The sequence below is a fragment of the Triticum urartu genome, chromosome 2 (genome assembly GCF_003073215.2).
Source record: "Triticum urartu cultivar G1812 chromosome 2, Tu2.1, whole genome shotgun sequence".
NCBI classification, from domain to species: Eukaryota; Viridiplantae; Streptophyta; class Magnoliopsida; order Poales; family Poaceae; genus Triticum; species Triticum urartu.
The window spans coordinates 682,054,658-682,075,562 of NC_053023.1; positions in this window are offsets into that span (position 1 = coordinate 682,054,658).

Sequence of the window (20,905 nt, forward strand, 5' to 3'; positions counted from 1 at the left end):
AGGTAGTAGCCTTCGCTGTGGATAGCTTTTTGTGCGGCGACTGCCGCCATATTTGTCTGCGGTGTTGCGTACTTTGCTCCATCTGATTCTGAGTGCATCTTCCGCAGTTTTGAGCTTCCACTTCTGCTTTTTCAGGCTACGCGCAGTGGCGACGAGCCTTTTGTGGAGGTTCTTTTGCTCCTTGAGCCTATCTGGCGTAAGGTCGTCCGGACTGTTGTTTTCGCCGGGGACGGGGTGTTCAGTTTGTTTATCCAAGTTGCCCTGTTCGGACGGTTGCTCGAAGGCATGTTCGTCGTCCGCCGGCTCGTCCTGCTCTATGGCTGGGTCTGTATGGCTGCTGTCTCTGTCGAGGCGGGGCTTGGAGCGGCGCTTAAGTCGCCGCTTTGATTGCTTTTCGAGTGAACGATCCCTCGTTGCATCCCTGTGTTCCTCGTCATCGCTTCCTTTGGGTGAGTCCACCATGTATACATCATGAGATGAGGTGGCTGTCCAGCGCCTTATAGGCGTTGGTTCATGTTCATCTCCTACATCGTCGTCCATACCGTCGATGTCTTCGGAGTCGAAGTCGAGCACGTCATTTAAATTATCGACAGTGGCTACGAAGTGGGTGGTGGGTGGGCATCGAATTTCTTCGTCGTCCACATCCCAATCCTGCCGGTCATAGTCCGGCCAGGACTCTCCTGACAAAGAGAGAGACCTAAGTGAATTCAGAATGTCGCCGAAGGGCAAGTGCTGAAAGATGTCTGCGGCGGTGAACTCCATGATCGGCGCCCAATCGGATTCGGTCGATAGGGGCGCGGAGTCCGGAGAGGAGTCCGGCATCTTGGAGTCACGGGGTTCGCGGAGGACAAGACTGGTGTTCGGCTTGATCGCCGTAGAGATTGCAGCCGCCGAGGCGGTGTCTAACCACCCATCCTCGTTTGGTGTGGTCGGCTCCGAGCCAAGGGTCGGAGCGGACACAGGTGCGGCCTCCAGGGCACTGTTCGGCGGCAGAGCTAGATCATACCCACCGGGACAGTGCGGCGCACTTGGCTGCGGCACAGATCCATCAAAGATCAAGTCTCCGCGGTCGTCCGCTGTGTAGTTTAAACTTCCAAATCTGACCTGATGGCCAGGGGCGTAGCTTTCGATCTGCTCCAGATGGCCAAGCGAATTGGCCCGCAGTGCAAAGCCGCCAAATACGAAGATCTGTCCGGGCAGAAAAGTCTCACCCTGGATCACATCGTCGTTGATGATCGGAGGAGCCATCGGGCCTAAAAGTGACGACACAGAGGAACTCTCAATGAAAGCACCAGTGTCGGTGTCAAAACCGGCGGATCTCGGGTAGGGGGTACCGAACTGTGCGTCTAGGCGGATGGTAAAGGAGACAAGGGACACGATGTTTTTACCCAGGTTCGGGCCCTCTCGATGGAGGTAAAACCCTACTCCTGCTTGATTAATATTGATGATATGGGTAGTACAAGAGTAGATCTACCACGAGATCAAGGAGGCTAAACCCTAGAAGCTAGCCTATGGTATGATTGTTGTTCGTCCTACGGACTAAAACCCTCCGGTTTATATAGACATGGAGAGGGCTAGGGTTACACAGAGTCGGTTACAATGGTAGGAGATCTACATGTCCGTATCGCCAAGCTTGCCTTCCACGCCAAGGAAAGTCCCTTCTGGACACGGGACAGAGTCTTCAATCTTGTATCTTCATAGTCCAGGAGTCCGGCCGAAGGTACAGTCCGGCTATCCGGACACCCCCTAATCCAGGACTCCCTCAATAGCCTTATAAAATTTCATAAAAGCATTGTGTTTACAATGAGAATACATATCACTCAAACATAATATTCTTCGAGCACTGGGCCTCTATCAAACGAGCACCCTCGAGAACCTCTTCGAAATAGTGCTCGGCAGCCACTCGGCCTATGGCCGAACCCTGCGCCGCAACAGTGGTAGCGTCCATCTCCGCCCAGTATGCTTTAACACGGGCAAGGGACATCTGCGAGCCTTCTATGCACGCCGACCTCTTCATCGCATTAATGCGCAGCACCGCACCAAGGAACCGCTGCACTAAACTGAAATAGCTGTTCGGCTTTGGCTTTTCCGGCCATAGCTGATCCACGACAGACCTCACGGCGAGTCCGGACAACCTATTTAGTTCGGTCCATTCGGCTAGCTGATCAGTCAATGGAAGCGGACGCTCTGGAATGTTGAATTGCGACCAGAACAGCTTGTCCACTTCAGATCTGTTTGACCTTGGAAGTATTTGGCCGCATCAGCAGCGCTCGCCGCCAAGTCCATATACGCATCTGCTGAACTCCACAGCCGATCCAGAGGGGCATACCGTGGATCTCCGAACTTCCTCCGTAGCATGAAGGGCTTCCCAGCCGCAATATCCCTGGCTTCCCGCAGCTCCTCCTTCTTCGCTCTCATAGCAGAGCGGGTGTCTTTGTCCGCCATCGTGGCCTTCTCAAGGTCCGTTGCCTTCGCTCGGTTTTCTTTTTCAAGGAGCCGGCAACGGTTGGCAGTGTCTTTTAATTCTACGGCCATCTTGGCCATCTTCTCTTGGCTCTCACAATGTGCGGCCTTCTCGGCTTTCAACTCTTCGGTCGCCTTCAAAGCAGCCGCATTACTAATCCTCGCTTGTTCCTTGGCTTGGGAAAGTTCTGCCCGCAAGGTTTCCACGGTGGCAGCTCCATCTGCAGTCACAACATATTAAAGATACTGGCATCATGCTGCTCTTACTATGTGGTGTTCACCAGATAATAACACTTACCCTGTGCCTCGTCAAGCCTCTTGTTAACAAGCTCGATGTCGGCGTCTGCCGCATCCAGTTGCCGTTTTAATTCGGCAAACTCACTAGTCCGGCTAGCCACCGGAGCTTCCACCACCTGCACATAAGGGCAGTCTGGTTATTGCCTGGGACTATGATCCTCTGTTCGCCGCCGTTCTCGACGACAACCAGAGTCTCAGGGGCTACTATCTACACAGGGCACACCTAACATGTGCGGTACTATCACATATTATCTCACATACCTCAAAGCCTGTCAGCAGACTCATAAAGGCTTCGTGTAATCCGCTTTCAGCGGACGAAATTCTCTCCATGACCGTACCCATCAACATACGGTGTTCTTCTGAGATGGCCGCTCGCCCCACCAGCTCCCTCAGAACGTCCGACCGCATACCAGACGGTGCCGGACTCTTTTGTTTGCTCTCTTCGGGAGCCGGACACTGGGGACTTCAGGGGTCTATGGGATTATCTTCTGGCCTCCCCAGATCCGGAGAGGCCCTCCGTGACGACACTTCGGGGTCGCCCGCTTCTTGAGCAGAGGAGTCCGTGGGAGGTGTTTCGCTCTCCATCATCTCTGGAAGAAGATCCCCCGAAGACGAGCTCAGCTGAGAGGGGCTAAGGCCTGAACTGCAAGATATATGCGGTGGTTATTTTCTTAGAAAAAAGATAGTATACCTTCACTATTAAAGTATTTCAGATCACTTACGACTCATTGGAGGGCTGATCCCCCCGACTTTGTGCGGTAAGAGCACCCCCCGAGGCAGGACCCTCTATTGGAGACTTCTTCTCCCGTTTGGAGGCCTCGGCTTTCGGATCCTCGGAAGCAGTCCTCTTCCTCCCCCGGTTATCCTCCTTTATGGAGGCGCTCATTCCCTCGGTTGGAACTGGCAGCGATGGAGGCCCGCTTCCGCCCGTATTATTCCCCCCTGTATCTTCCCTCGAGGGCTCCGGGCAAGGTGCGAACTCGAGCATCTTCTCCAAAATAGGATTTTCCAAACCCTCAGGGAGGGGGGCGGACACCGAATCATCTTCGCCTTTGTTAGCCAATCCTGGTCAAAGAGCGATCTCTCAGAAATAACTTCATGAATAAAAGACGGTGTGTTCGGCTAGAGGATTTCTTACTTTTTCGGCAGCGCGGTTACTTCTCAGGCCCACGTCCTCGGTAGTATCCGTACACTCTATTTGAGGTCCGAAGAATGACTTGTACATCTCCTCGTGCGTCAGGCCGAGGAAACTTTGAATGGCACGCAGCCCTTCTGGGTTGAACTCCCATAAGTGAAGGGGCCGGCGTTTGCAAGGCTGGATTCGACGAACCAGCATAACTTGCATTACCACAACCAAATTAAAATCTCCCTCGAAGAGATCTTGAATGCGGCTTTGCAGTATGGGCACGTCCTTGGCTGGGCCCCAGCTCAGACCTCTGCTAATCCATGACATCAGTTGTGGTGGGGGGCCCGAGCAGAAAGCGGGGGCAGCCGCCACTTGGCACTTCTAGGAGCCGTGACATAAAACCACTCCCGTTGCCATAATTCGGACACCTCTGGGAAGGAACCTTTCATCCACGGGGCTCCTGCCGTCTTGCCTATTGACGCGCCTCCGCACGCTGCATGTTTCCCCTCGATCATCTTTGGCTTCACTTCAAAGGTCTTGAGCCACAGGCCGAAGTGAGGGGTAATGCGGAGGAAGGCCTCACACATGACAATAAATGTCGAGATGTGGAGAAAGGAGTTCGGAGATAGATCGTGGAAATCTAGCCCGTAGTAGAACATCAAACCCCTGACGAAGGGATCCAGAGTGAGGCCTAGGCCTCAGAGGAAGTGGGAGATGAACACGACGTTCTCGTCGGGTTCACGAGTAGGGACAACCTGTCCTCGAGCAGGCAACCGATGCGAAACCTCGGCGGTCAGGTATCTGGCCTCCCTCAACTTCTTGATATCCTCTTCCATGACGGAGGAGGGCATCCACTGGCCTTGAAGGCTGGATCCGGACATGATTGAAGATCCGAGCACCTGACCTGGGCTTTGGGTGTTAGAACTCGAGGCGGAGGAAGGGTTCGATTGAGCACGAGAGGGAAAAAGCAAAAACCTTGTCCCTTTATAAAGAGGGTGAATATCAAGCGTCCTCTCCATAGCCGTTTGGGAATTGCCTATAATCTAGGAGTCCTAGACACGGTTGGGTTACCCACGACCGTATTGATGAGAATCCCGTAATAAGGGGACACGATCTCTGCTTTGACAAGACATGTCGAAAAACTGCCTCGCGTTATGTGCAGGGCTAGTTAAAGGAAACGGTTCGAATAATCACTGGGCCATGACATAGCATCATACTGTCAAGACAAGTCAGCAAATTAGAATTGCGAAAATATTATTCTCTCTATGGTGGTATGTGGAACTTATTTTGCAGGGTCGAACACTATCCTTGTTTTCAAGTTCTTCTATGATGTATTCGGAGAAGGAACCCGCCTTGCAATGCCGAAGACAATACTGCGCGCCGGACTCATCGTCATTGAAGCCTGGTTCAGGGGCTACTAAGGGAGTCCTGGATTAGGGGGTCTCCGGACAGCCGGACTATATCCTTTGGCCGGACTATTGGACTATGAAGATACAAGATTGAAGACTTCGTCTCGTGTCCGGATGGGACTCTACTTGGCGTGGAAGGCAAGCTAGGCAATACAGATATGGATATCTCCTCCTTTGTAACCGACCTTGTGAAACCCTAACCCTCTCTGGTGTCTATATAAACCGGAGGGTTTTAGTCCGTAGGACAACAACCACAACATACAATCATACCATAGGCTAGCTTCTAGGGTTTAGCCTCTCTGATCTCGTGGTAGATCTACTCTTGTACTACCCATATCATCAATATCAATCAAGCATGACGTAGGGTTTTACCTCCATCAAGAGGGCCCGAACCTGGGTAAAACATTGTGTCCCCTGCCTCTTGTTACCATCCGGCCTAGACGCACAGTTCGGGACCCCCTACCCGAGATCCGCCGGTTTTGACACCGACATTCTCCCTCAGGGCTGAGGGTATGTACCAGTAGCTATGTGTTTGAACTCTCTCTCTCTCTTGTGTTCTTGATTTGGCATGATCTTGATGTATCGCGAGCTTTGCTATTATAGTTGGATATTATGATGTTTCTCCCCCTCTACTCTCTTGTGATGAATTGAGTTTTCCCTTTGAAGTTATCTTATCGGATTGAGTCTTTAAGGATTCGAGAACACTTGATGTATGTTTTGCATGTGCTTATCTGTGGTGACAATGGGATATCACGTGATCCACTTGATGTATGTTTTGGTGATCAACTTGCGAGTTCCGTGACCTCGTGAACTTATGCATAGGGGTTGGCACACGTTTTCGTCTTGACTCTCTAGTAGAAACTTTGGGGCACTCTTTAAATTCTTTGTGTTGGTTGAGTAGATAAATCTGAGATTATGTGATGCATATCGTATAATCATACCCACGGATACTTGAGGTGACATTGGAGTATCTAGGTGACATTAGGGTTTTGGTTGATTTGTGTCTTAAGGTGTTATTCTAGTACGAACTCTAAGATAGATTGAATGGAAAGAATAGCTGCGTGTTATTTTACTACGGACTCTTGAATAGATCGATCAAAAAGGATAACTTTGAGGTGGTTTCGTACCCTACAATAATCTCTTTGTTTGTTCTCTGCTATTAGTGACTTTGGAGTAACTCTTTGTTGCATGTTGAGGGATTGTTATATGATCCAATTATGTTATTACTGTTGAGAGAACTTGCACTAGTGAAAGTATGAACCCTAGGCCTTGTTTCCTAGCATTGCAATACCGTTTGTGCTCACTTTTATCGTTAGTTGCCTTGCTGTTTTTATATTTTCATATTAAAAAAACCTATATCTGCCATCCATATTGCACTTGTATCACCATCTCTTCGCCGAACTAGTGCACCTATACAATTTACCATTGTATTGGGTGTGTTGGGGACACAAGAGACTCTTTGTTATTTGGTTGCAGGGTTGTTTGAGAGAGACCATCTTCATCCTACGCCTCCCACGGATTGATAAACCTTAGGTCATCCACTTGAGGGAAATTTGCTACTGTCCTAGAAACCTCTGCACTTGGAGGCCCAACAACGTCTACAAGAAGAAGGTTGCGTAGTAGACATCAACACTCTGCTAGATCAAGAGTTCGAGGGACGTCATCAACCGTGTTGTCAAACGCTTCCGCTTTCGGTCTACGAGGGTACGTAGACACACTCTCCTCCTCTCGTTTCTATTCATCTCTGGTGTCTACTTTGGAGACCTATCAGCATCCCCAAGCTTAATTCCTGCTCGTCCTCGAGTAGGTAAATGATAAAAACAGAATTTTTGATGCCGAGTGCTACTTGGCATAATTTCAGTGTAATTCTTCTTAATTGTGGTATGAATATTCAGATCCGAAAGATTCAAGATAAAAGTTCATATTGACATAAAAATAATAATACTTCAAGCATACTAACTAAGCAATTATGTCCTTTCAAAATAACATGGCCAAAGAAAGTTCATCCCTACAAAATCATATAGTTTAGTCATGCTCCATTTTCGTCACACAAGAATGCTCTCATCATGCACAACCCCGATGACAAGCCAAGCAATTGTTTCATACTTTAGTAATCTCAAACTTTACAAACCTTCACGCAATATATGAGCGCGAGCCATGGACATAGCACTATGGGTGGAATAGAATATGATGATGGGGGTTATGTGGAGAAGACAAAAAAGGAGAAAGTCTCACATCAACGAGGCTAATCAATGGGCTATGGAGATGCCCATCGATTGATGTTAATGCAAGGAGTAGGAATTGCCATGCAACGGATGCACTAGAGCTATAAATGTATGAAAGCTCAACAAAAGAAACTAAGTGGGTGTGCATCCAACTTGCTTTCTCACGAAGACCTAGGGCACTTGAGGAGGCCCATTGATGGAATATACAAGCCAAGTTCTATAATGAAAAATTCCCACTAGTATATGAAAGTGACAACATAAGAGACTCACTATCATGAAGATCATGGTGCTACTTTGAAGCACAAGTGTGGTAAAAGGATAGTAGCATTGCCCCTTTTTATTTTATTTTTTTATTTGGCCTTTCTTTTTTTATTTGGACTTTCTTTTTATTTTTTTTGGCCTTTCTTTTTTTAGGACAATGCTCTATTAATGATGATCATCACACTTCTATTTATTTACAACTCAATGATTACAACTCCATACTAGAACAAAGTATGACTCTATATGAATGCCTCCGGCGGTGTGCCGGGATTGCAATGAATCAAGAGTGACATGTATGAAAAATTATGAACGGTGGAAAGTTGCATGGCAATATATCTCGGAATGGCTATGGAAATGCCATAATAGGTAGGTATGGTGGATGTTTTGAGGAAGATATAAGGAGGTTTATGTGTGAAAGAGCGTATCATATCACGGGGTTTGGATGCACCGGCGAAGTTTGCACCAACTCTCAATGTGAGAAAGGGCAATGCACGGTACCGAAGAGGCTAGCAATGATGGAAGGGTGAGAGTGTGTATCATCCATGGACTCAACATTAGCCATAAAGAACTCACATACTTATTGCAAAAATCTACAAGTCATAAAAAACTAAGCATTACGCGCATGCTCCTAGAGGGGTAGATTGGTAGGAAAAGACCATCGCTCGTCCCCGACCGCCACTCATAAGGAAGACAATCAAATAACACCTCATGTTTCAAATTTGTTACAAAACGTTTACCATACGTGCATGCTACGGGACTTGCAAACTTCAACACAAGTATTCCTGAAATTCACAACTACTCAACTAGCACGACTTTGATATTATTACCTCCATATCTCAAAACAATCATCAAGCATCAAACTTCTCTTAGTATTCAACACACTCATAAGAAAGTTTTTACTATTCTTGGATGCCTAGCATATTAGGATTGTTTAAGAAAATTACCATGCTATTTGAGACTCTCAAAATAATATAAGTGAAGCATGAGAGTTCATCTATTTCTATAAAATAAAACCACCATCGTGCTCTAAAAGGATATAAGTGAAGCACTAGAGCAAATGACAAACTACACCGAAAGATATAAGTGAAGATCAATGAGTAGTCGAATAATTATGCAACTATATGAAGACTCTCTAACATTTAAGAATTTCAGATCTTGGTATTTTATTCAAACAGAAAGCAAAACAAAATAAAATAAAATGACGCTCCAAGCAAAACACATATCATGTGGCGAATAAAAATATAGCTCCAAGTAAAGTTACCGATGAACGAAGACGAAAGAGGGGATGCCTTCCGGGGCATCCCCAAGCTTAGGCTCTTGGTGGTCCTTGAATATTACCTTGGGGTTCCTTGGGCATCCCCAATCTTAGGCTCTTGCCACTCCTTATTCTATAGTCCATCGAATCTTTACCCAAAACTTGAAAACTTCACCACACAAAACTTAACAGAAAACTCGTAAGCTCCGTTAGTATAAGAAAATAAATCATCACTTAGGTACTGTTGTGAACTCATTCTAAATTCATATTGGTGTAATATCTAATGTATTCCAACTTATCTATGGTTCATACCCTCTGATACTACTCATAGATTCATCAAAATAAGCAAACAACACATCGAAAACAAAATCTGTCAAAAAATAGAACAGTCTGTAGTAATCTGGATCAAACGTATACTTATGTAACTCATAAAATTCTAAAATAAATTGCTGGACGTGAGTAATTTATCTATTAATCGTATGCAAAAAGAATTAACTAAATATCACTCTCCAATAAAAATGGCAGTAATTCTCGTGAGCGCTAAAGTTTCTGTCGTTTTACAGCATGATCATAAAGACTTCACCCAAGTCTTACCAAAGGTTCTACTTGGCACAAACACTAATTAAAACATAAAACCACATCTAAACAGAGGCTAGATGAATTATTTATTACTAAACAGGAGCAAAAAGCAAGGAACAAAAATAAAATTGGGTTGCCTCCCAACAAGCGCTATCGTTTAACGCCCCTAGCTAGGCATGATGATTTCAATGATGCTCACATAAAAGATAAGAATTGAAACATAAAGAGAGCATCATGAAGAATATGACTAGCACATTTAAGTCTAAACCACTTCCTATGCATTGGGATTTTGTGAGCAAACAACTTGTGGGTACAAGAATCAATTTGCATAGGAAGGTAAAACAAGCATAACTTCAAAACTTTAAGCACATAGAGAGGAAACTTGATATTATTGCAATTCCTACAAGCATAAGTTCCTCCCTCATAATAATTTTTAGTAGCATCATTAATGAATTCAACAATATAACCAGCACCTAAAGCATTCTTTTCATGATCTACAAGCATAGAAATTTTATTACTCTCTACATGAGCAAAATTCTTCTCATTCGGAATAGTGGGAGTATCATGAGAAACTCGAATACTATAAATTGTTTCCACATTAAAAGAGTAATGTTCAGAAAAGGGGTAACCATAATCATGACAAGTTTTATAAATATAATCACTACTTTTTATAGCATAAGTATCATCACAATAATCATCATAAGTAGGAGGCATGCTATCATCATTATAAATTTGCATATCAAAACTTGGGAGACTAAAAATATCATCTTCATTAAACGTAGCATCCCCAAGCTTGGGAAAAACATTAATTGCAGCAAATATATTCTCAAAAACATCATCTTCATCAAACATAGCATCCCCAAGCTTGGGCCTTTTCATATCATAAGCATAATCACCCTCATCATCAATAGTATGGATATCACCAATAGTATAGCAATTATCATATTCTTCCAAGCAAGTGCCAAAAAGATTTTCAAGATCATAAGAAGTATCATTATCTTCCACAATTATATTTTCATGAGGCACAATAGTAATAGGAGCAGCATTATTTGGGAGATATATCTTTTTTACCTCTGTTCCTTTTTCTTTTCTTCTTCTTCACCACATCATGTGTGGGTTCAATCCTCTTTTTGGAGCTCCTTATTAATGAGATTGGTTGAATAGGAGGCTCCTCCTTGTTACCTGATTCATCATAAGAAATAATAGGAGGGTATTGAGAAGTCTCTTCCCTTTCATTAGTATTCTCTTCATCTTCTATTTGTTTCCTTTTCTTTATGTAGTTGGCAATATAAGGATTTTCAATACAATTCACCGCACAATACATATAAATCTTCTCTAGATCAAAACCAAGAAGTTTATAACGGGCAAATTCTGGAAGATGCCCAGTTATATGTTTCATTTCTTCGCAACCCATAAGCAAGCTAAGTTCATTATAATGTGCAAGGGAAATCAACTCATCACAATTTTTGGACACGATTAGATCATGAAACAATTTGCATCAGATAGCTAAATGATCACTTTCATTGCAAAGTCCACAAGTACGGCCAATAAAATTTAAATTTTCAGCACGAACATCTATACTTTCTTGCAACAATTTAGTTTCTAAGTGCTTATGCCTCTTGCAATATCTATCTTCCCTATTTGGTGTGTACTTGCAAACCCAATGCACTCCACAAAAATTGACATGCTTATAGGAGACATTTTCATCATAACTAGTGCAATCATCATTAGTACTATGGATATTCAAAGAGTTCATACTAACAACATTGCAATCATGCTCATCATTCAAAGATTTAGTGCCAAACATTTTAATGCATTCTTCTTCTAACACTTTGGCACAATTTTTCTTTCCATCATACTCACGAAAGATATTCAAAAGATGAAGCGTATGAGATAAACTCAATTCCATTTTTTATAGTTTCCTTTTATAAACTAAACTAGTGCTAAAACAAGAAACAAAAAGATTCGATTGCAAGATCTAAAGATATACCTTCAAGCACTCACCTCACCGGCAATGGCGCCAGAAAAGAGCTTTGTGTCTACAACACAACCTTCTTCTTGTAGACATTGTTGGGCCTCCAAGTGCAGAGGTTTGTAGGACAGTAGCAAATTTCCCTCAAGTGGATGACCTAAGGTTTATCAATCCATAGGAGGCGTAGGATGAAGATGGTCTCTCTCAAGCGACCCTGCAACCAAATAACAAAGAGTCTCTTGTGTCCCCAACACACCCAATACAATGGTAAATTGTATAGCTGCACTAGTTCGGTGAAGAGATGGTGATACAAGTGGTATATGGATAGTAGATAAAGGTTTTTGTAATCTGAAAATATAAAAACAGCAAGGTAACTAATGATAAAAATGAGCATAAACGGTATTGCAATGCGTTGAAACAAGGCCTAGGGTTCATACTTTCACTAGTGCAAGTTCTCTCAACAATAATAACATAATTGGATCACATAACTATCCCTCAACATGCAACAAAGAGTCACTCCAAAGTCACTAACAGCGGAAAACAAACGAAGAGATTATGGTAGGGTACAAAACCACCTCAAAGTTATTCTTTCCAATCAATCCATTGGGCTATTCCTATAAGTGTCACAAACAGCCCTAGAGTTCGTACTAGAATAACACCTTAAGACACAAATCATCGAAAACCCTAATGTCACCTAGATACTCCAATGTCACCTCAAGTATCCGTGGGCATGATTATACGATATGCATCACACAATCTCAGATTCATCCATTCAACCAACACATAGGACCTCAAAGAGTGCCCCAAAGTTTCTACTGGAGAATCACGACGAAAACGTGTGCCAACCCCTATGCATAGGTTCATGGGCGGAGCCCGCAAGTTGATCACCAAAACATACATCAAGTGAATCACGTGATATCCCATTGTTACCACGGATACGCGCGGCAAGACATACATCAAGTGTTCTCAAATCTTTAAAGACTCAATCTGATAAGATAACTTCAAAGGGGAAACTCAATCCATTACAAGAGAGTAGAGGGGGGAGAAAACATCATAGGATCCAAATATAATAGCAAAGCTCACGATACATCAAGATTGTATCACCTCAAGAACACGAGAGAGAGAGAGAGAGAGATCAAACACATAGCTACTGGTACATACCCTCAGCCCCGAGGGAGAACTACTCCCTTCTCTTCATGGAGAGCACCGGGATGATGAAGATGGCCACCGGAGAGGGATTCCCCCTCCGGCAGGGTGCCAGAACGGGTCTAGATTGGTTTTCGGTGGCTATGGAGGCTTTTGGCGGCGGAACTCCCGATCTATTGTGCTCCCCGATTGTTTTAGGGTATATGGAGATATATAGGCGGAAGAAGTACGCCAGGGGAGCCATGAGGGGCCCACGAGGGTGGATGGCGTGCCTAGGGGGGTGGGCGCGCCCTCTACCTCGTGGCTTCTTCGAAGCTTCCTTGACATGGACTCCAAGTCTCCCGGGTTGCTTTCCTTCCAAAAATAAGTTCCGTGAAGTTTCAGGTCAATTGGACTCCATTTGATATTCCTTTTCTACGATACTCTAAAACAAGGAAAAAATAGAAACTGGCACTGGGCTCTGGGTTAATAGGTTAGTCCCAAAAATAATATAAAAGTGTATAATAAAGCCCATAAACATCCAAAACAGAAGATAATATAGCATGGAGCAATCAAAAATTATAGATACGTTGGAGACGTATCAATCTCCTAGATATATCTTGCGTGAGTGTAGTATTTTTTTTGAAATTGCATGCTACGTTTCCCAACAAATATGATAAAGAAGAGATCCGCGGGCCGTATATTTCACTAGTGGATTCTCTCGAGAAAAATAGCATACGGTGGGTAAACAAATTATTGTTGGCCAATTGATAGAACTTCAAATAATTATGACAATATCCAGGCAATGATCATTATATAGGCATCATGTCCAAGATTAGTAGACCGACTCCTGCTTGCATCTACTACTATTACTCCACACGTCGACCTCTATCCAGTATGCATCTACTGTATTAAGTTCATGGAGAAATGGAGTAATGCAATAAGAATGATGGCATGATGTAGACAAGATCTATTCATGTAGGAATAGACCCCATCTTGTTATCCTTAATGGCAACGATACATATGTGTCATTTCCCCTTCTGTCACTGGGATTGAGCACCGTAAGATCGAACCCATCACAAAGCACCTCTTCCCATAGCAAGGAAAATAGATCTAGTCGGCCTAGCTAAACCAAATATTCGAAGAAGAAATACGAGACTATAAGTAGTCATGCATATAAGAGATCAAAACTCAAATAACTTTCATGGATAAAATAGATTTGATCATAAACTCAAAGTTCATCGGATCCGTAACAACCCGACCCAAAATCGGTCAAGTCTCTGTGTAGCCGTACCATCCCAAGATCATGCTGGCACACACAGTACATTGATGCAAAGATTCAAAGTTCAATCAGACCTGAATTTATTACACGATTCTCATATCGAGTCTTTATTACATCATAATAAATTCGGCCAAAGGCCAATTCATGAGAAATAAACTAAATAAAGCTGCGGAAGCGTAGACGATAAGCGAGTCCATCTGACTCCATAGGGCAATCGCCAAGCGTAGATCGTAGCCTCACTCCTGGTCGGAAAACTCCTCTGCAACATGAGATGTTGCAGCCGTGTAGGTCAGCATTTTGAATATGCCGGTAAGTCATAGAGAGAACAACAAATAATAATACTAACACTATATGAAATTTGGCTATGGGGCTCTAAATTTTATATTTTTGCGAAAAAGCCAGTTTTTTTCCTACAACAAAGGACTTGCTTGCAATTACTACAAAATGTTGGTTGTTAATGAGATGGTTCCGCCAACCAGTGTCTCATACCCGAAATTATTTATAACACATCAATTAACTAATTATGTTCAGTGTTGAGATTTCCGAAATACTCCAATTTCCAGAGGCTCATTTGTCTGTAACCGGGGACACGACTAATCGATTAGGTTGTTACTCTGCAGAGTCTTGTGCACTTTACCCGCAAGATTCGTTCCCTCCTTTATGTCCCCGCACTCCCTGGTGTTTGAATATGGGACGAATGAAACATGGTCTTCCGTAGAGTTTCTCTGGGCACTGCCGGTGCCCATCCATGTCCTACCGTTCTTCTACATCTGCTGGCACCGTCCGTCTAGAGTCACGCCTAAGGTCAACCCAGCCAAAGCCCATAATGGCTTGCGGCTGCACAGGTAAGCTTCCGGTCAAGGGGTATCCATCCGTCTCTTCATGGCTGGGTGAAGCTTTCCGCCAGATGTCATGGCGCTTCTCCATGCATCCCGGCCATCCGCTGGTTTCTCCAGGGTGCCCGTCAACCATCCTCCACCCAGTAGTGAATTTGAAGTCCATCTTGAGCTTGAGTCATGGGGTTGTCATCATCTTGACTCTCACATCTCCCTTATGAATCTCTCAACCAACCCCGTCTACGAGCATAGCAAAATAAACTACATCGTCCCGGGCAATGGTAACAAGGGGAATTGGGTTCATCCTACCTCATGATACTACTCAAGAAAATAACTTAAAATTCTCCTACTGCATGCATGGTGGTGGTGGGGGGGATAATTCAAATGACTTTCCTGGCTGACGGTCTTCAAACGCTAGTGACTCGAGATAGCAAGCTTTGCACTTCAGAAATTCTACCGAGTCAAACAATAGCACAAATAAATAATCCACTAAATAGCATAACAACAAGCTAAAGGAAATCACACAAGCACTCAAACCAAAACCAAAGAAAACTCGAAGAACTCCAAACCAACAACTAGCAAGAAAATAAAATAAACATTTTATTTTTCTGTAAATAAACGTTCACATTCTAAAACTATAGAAACAAATCTGAAATAACTTATAACAGAGGTAAAATAAAATCTTAAATTAACTAGAACAACAGAAAACAGCAGCAAGCTAAAAAAAACTAGAAAAGATTGTTTTGGGGTGAAACTAATTTTAATAAAGACTAAAAATACCCAAATAAATCTCTACTGCTAGGCAAGGTCAAAACAAAGCAGTGACAGAAAGAATCACTAAAATAAAATAATCCTAACTCAAATTATAGCGGAAATACTAATCTGACTAAAACTAAAATAAAACTATTTTTAAAAACTAAAACATGGCCAAATCTATTTTCTACAAAAACTATAGGAAATTTGTAAACTAACAAAAAAAGAATCAACTAAAAATAATAAATAGCCTAAAAGATATAGATTTTTCAAGATTGGAACTATTCTATTTTGAAAAAGAAACGAAAATCTATACCTACTATTAAAGGGAATAGGTATTTTTGGTTTGGTTTCGTTTTGTTTCGTCCCGTTTTGACCAACATATGACATACGTGCAAAGGAAATTAGAAACAAGAGCTGAGAACGTATCGTACAAAGGATACCGGGACAGCCGGCCCACATGCACAGAAAATGAAAAACTAAACAATGAGGACATATGTGAAAGGAAGGAAACCGTCCCGGCCAGCCTATATGTCTATTTTAGTTGCCAGCCCATATTGCGGTAAGGATCGCTCGTTCGAGGAGAGAATGCACGACATACGCGTGCGTATGATGACTACGTAAATCTTAAGATGATATGCCGGCTCAATCTCTCGAAGATGCTTATAGGGGTAGGGTGTGCGTGTGTGCGTTCATAAGGGTGAGTGTATGTGCGTGTATATGAGCGCTTGTGTCTGTACTGATGCTCAAAAAAAAACGCGTGCGTACGGCACCGCCGCCGCTGCCTTCTTCCAGCGCCGTGCACGTTTTCGATCAGATCTGCATAGGAGAACTACTCCAATACGGAGCCATCGATGCTCCAATCCGGATTCCATAAAGAATTACCGCAATAAAAAGAAAGGCTAGACTAGAAATCGAGCTAAATTGCATCGCAAATTCGCAAGCCTGCGACTATCTCGCCCCCGTCGACTTTGCCGCATATTCGCCCAATGTTGCCTCCACCGATTTCGCCAGAAAACAAGACGCCATCCGACAGAATCTATTCAATGTCACCTGTAAGTATCTTGCCCCTGTCGACTTTGCCGGAAATTCACTCAATGTCACCTCCACCGACTTCACCAGAAACAAGACGCCATCCGACAAAATCTGTTCGCCTCTGCCTACTTCACGGGAAGACTGCCCAATGTCGCCTCATCAGACTTGGATGGAAAACAAGCCTGCGTCCGACAGTTTTTGGTTCTCTGGCAACTTACAATTCATTGCTTCAAATATGTCTACAACCTCTCTTCCGAATCGTATGTTAGAGGGTCGGTAGCGCCGATGGCTTGGAAAGTGATCCATGGCGGATGTGGCACGTGTGTCCGACGTGTTGGGCTTGGTAAGCGTGCTTATCTAGCGGTTTTGTCTCTGCTGCACCACCGCTGCTGTTCCTGGAGCGCACATGGAATAGCTTCTCGTCTTTGTTTGGTGTCTTCTGGTTGCAATTACGTGGGGCTTCAACTAATTTTTCATCTTGGATCACGTTTGTTTGTCACAAATTTAGGATCATCCTCATCATTTTCGCCATTCATTGTATTAGTATTATTTTCTGAATTTATTTCTTTGATGGTCAGTTATTAGATCCATGCTAATCAGCTCACCTGGAGCCGGTTTGTTTTTCCAATGCGTAGTTGATCCATGTACCACCCAATCGATGGCTATTGTTGTTATCTTTTCTAAGTTGATGATGTTGCCATTGCTCAAACCAGTAGGTGAGAGAAGCATATTTCACTAACTTATTCTAGCAATTCAGTGTTTGGTTAAACCTGACATAACACCTCTATGTGTTAGAGCTAGCTTAGTCGAGCAGATTTCTGTTATACAAGCAGTGTATTGATATTATAAGTGAGGCAATTATGTAATTGTAGGTGATGCAATTCAGCTATCAATTTCTCCACCAGCTAAAACAATGCAAACGGCTTGGTCTGCCTACGAATTTTGCCTGAGTTGATGCTGCTCCATTGCCAACAGCTTATAGAAGGATATTGATTTAATATCTTGGTGTGTAGTACTATTGGTTTCTTTATTCTTTAATAAATAGCATATGCCATGGCTTTCACCTTTCAGTACTATGCATCTTTCATGTTGATTAATTTTTTTTCTTGCATTCTATCTGGACTAAGTTTTAGTATCACTCGCATTAACTAAAACATACACATTTTGGGTGTGTCTTAATTTAAACGAATGCAGAGCAAATGTGGACGTCTGGCCGATTTAATTTCGGATCTAAGGACTTTAATTTTACTTCTATAGTGCAGATGTATTTGCTATAGTTTTAATTAAGGTATCCCCATTTTAATGTAGACATCATCAATCTAATCCTTTTCATTTTCTAAACTTGTCAATCTATTCTTTGTACTACCAAGATTCAAGCAACGCAAGGGAAGGAGCTTCTGTGCATGCTTTCATCCATTTATGTAATTTTAAGTGCTATTTTATTCAAAATGATTCCAACTGCTGGGGGCTACGCACGAATGCATGCGAGTGTATCGGCCTTCCTGCAGTTGAGTATCTGCACCCTGTCGTCCTCCTCTGCAACCGTGGAGTTTATCACAAGGCAACAATATGTACAAATCGGGCCATCATTACATCTCATAGGAGATGCAAGTAAGGAAGCAGAAAAACCATAGATCAAATAGGAATAAATATGTTTTCATTCTCTTGATACACTTTGTAACCCGGTTAACGTCAGTTTGTCATAGATTTACGTCTGACTTGCGTATTTAATTTCTGACTAATATGTCGACTTCTTTTCTCAAGATTTCTCCTAAGCACCGTGGGTTGGAAATAAACTTTAGCTAAGATGTTGTTCTGATGTTCTGTTTAGTGAATTTGTTTGAATAAATTCCAGTATGATGTTCTTCACCTTGCAATACGGTCCGCAAGATAATTCAACATTCATCAAAGCTTCACTTCTAGCTGACCTAACAGTAAGACAAGTAGCATTGAGTTGCTAAAAGGGTACAAAAGTAACACAAGTTTCGCAAGTGTGACAAAGTTTTCCCTTCTTGAATTTAGTGAAACTCTGGTAGACATGGCGACAATAACATTGCTACACAATGTTACCAGATACGAAAGTAACCATATATGTGAGTTTGTAGAGTTGCGATCTTCTTTGCCCGTCGCAACGCACGGGCATATGTACTAGTAAAACTAAAAGAAACTAACGCGCTAACGGGCCGAAACAGTGAGCGCTCTAAAACTAAACAGCGCCTAAGCTATTAATAGACCACTGCATCCATGGGCTAACAAAAATAAACCGATCGGGCCGGTCTAACTAAACCATGAACTAAGCAGGAATAAAACCAAAACTAAAACCGATCTAATAAAAAAAACCTAACCCTTCACTACTTCTAATATATACCGTAGATTGCAGACCGAACAGTGGAGGGGGGGTCCGGTGGCTTACAGCGGCGACGATGGACGACGGCGGCTCGGGCGATGGTGGCGATGGCGGTTCCGGTGGTCGGCGAAGGTGACAAAGACGTCGGGCGGATGCGGCGGAGTTAGGGAAGGTCGGGCGTGGCCTTGGTGGAGCTCGAGAACGACGGTGGTGGTCGGGGCGACGACGGCTGCTCCTTGGTGAGCTGAAGCTCCGGCGAGCGGCGGTCGAGCTCGGGGTGACGGCTTCGATGGTTCTTGGGCGATGATAGGATGTCAAAGAGGTGTGGAATGAACAGGCGGTTCGGGTGGGGTAGCTTGGAAGAAGGGGGATGCTCACCGGTGGTAGAAGCGGCAGCGAACCGAGGCGGCGGCGGCGAGATGCGTTCGGCGAGGGCGCAAGCTATGGGTGGATTTGAGCTTAGGGTTTTAGGGGGATCGAGAGAGGAGGCCGAGGGGTTTATATAGGGCAAAGTCTTGGAGGATGGGTCAATTCGGGATCACGATCCTAGGAAGATCGGAACCACGGCACGCTCTGGACGTGCTCTGGTTCGGTTTCATGAGCGAGGGGTTGGGGATGACGGCGGGCCCTGCTGGTCAGTGGGAGAGAGAGGGGAGGGGGCGTGCGGGTGACCAATCGGGAGCGGCTTCGGGCATGTGGCGCGGAGCTGGGCTGGCCAGCTCGGGCGCGTTTGTGGGCTGCGGCGTTGCTGGGCCTGTTGGCCTGGCCACTCGTTGGGGCTTTTTCCTCTTTTTTTGAATTAAAGCAGAGAGGAAAAATACAATATAGAGGAATATATAATATTTTGATATAGGACATATATATAACAATAAAATCAGAAAAATAAAACTACAACATGAACATTTTTCTAGAGGCAAAACATAAACAAAAAAACATTTTCTGCAAATTCCAAATAAATTCAAATTTGAATTCAACTTTTTGGCAATATTTTCTTCTGACATTTTTTTGGAGTGTCATGTTTGCTCCTCTCATACTTTTGCACAAGTATTCGTCAGGTATTTTTGAAATACATTTCAATTGCCAAATTCAAATTCAAATAAAACTCAAATGCCTCTGAATTTTCCAAATGACACTCAATTCAAACAAAATGCATAGATGCTTAGCTAATAACTGTAAAACATTCCAAATTGAAAATTTGGGATGTTACAAACCTACCCGCCTTAAGATGAATCTCGCCCTCAAGATTTGGGTTGGCTAGCAAATAGGTGCGGGTGGTCTTGGCGGAGATCTTCTTGCTCCCAGGTGTCTTCCTCCTCGGAGTGGTGGCTCCATAGAACCTTGCAAAACTTGATGATCTTGTTGTGGGTAACTCTGGATAAAATAGATCTGATCATAAACTCAAAGTTCATCGGATCGCAACAAACACACCGCAAAAAAAGTTACACCAAATAGATCTCCAAGAGACCATTGTATAGAGAATCAAAAGAGAGAGAAGAAGCCATCTAGCTACTAACTACGGACCCGAAGGTCTATAATGAACTACTCACGCATCATCAGAGAGGCACCAATGAGGATGATGAACCCCTCCGTGATGGTGTCTAGATTAGTGATACGTCTCCAACGTATCTATAATTTTTGATTGTTCCATGCTATTATAGTATCTATTTTGGATGTTAATGGGCTTATTTATATACTTTTATATTATTTTTGGGACTAACCTACTAACCCAAGGCCGAGTGCAAATTGCTTTTTTTGCCTATTTCAGTGTTTCGCAGAAAAGGAATATCAAACGGAATCCAAACAGAATGAAACCTTCGGGAGAGTTATTTTTGGAACAAACATGATCCAGGGGACTTGGAGTGGACGTCAAGAAAGAAACGAGGGAGCCTGGACGCAGGGAGGCGCGCATGCCCCCTGGGCGCGCCCCCACCCTCGTGGGC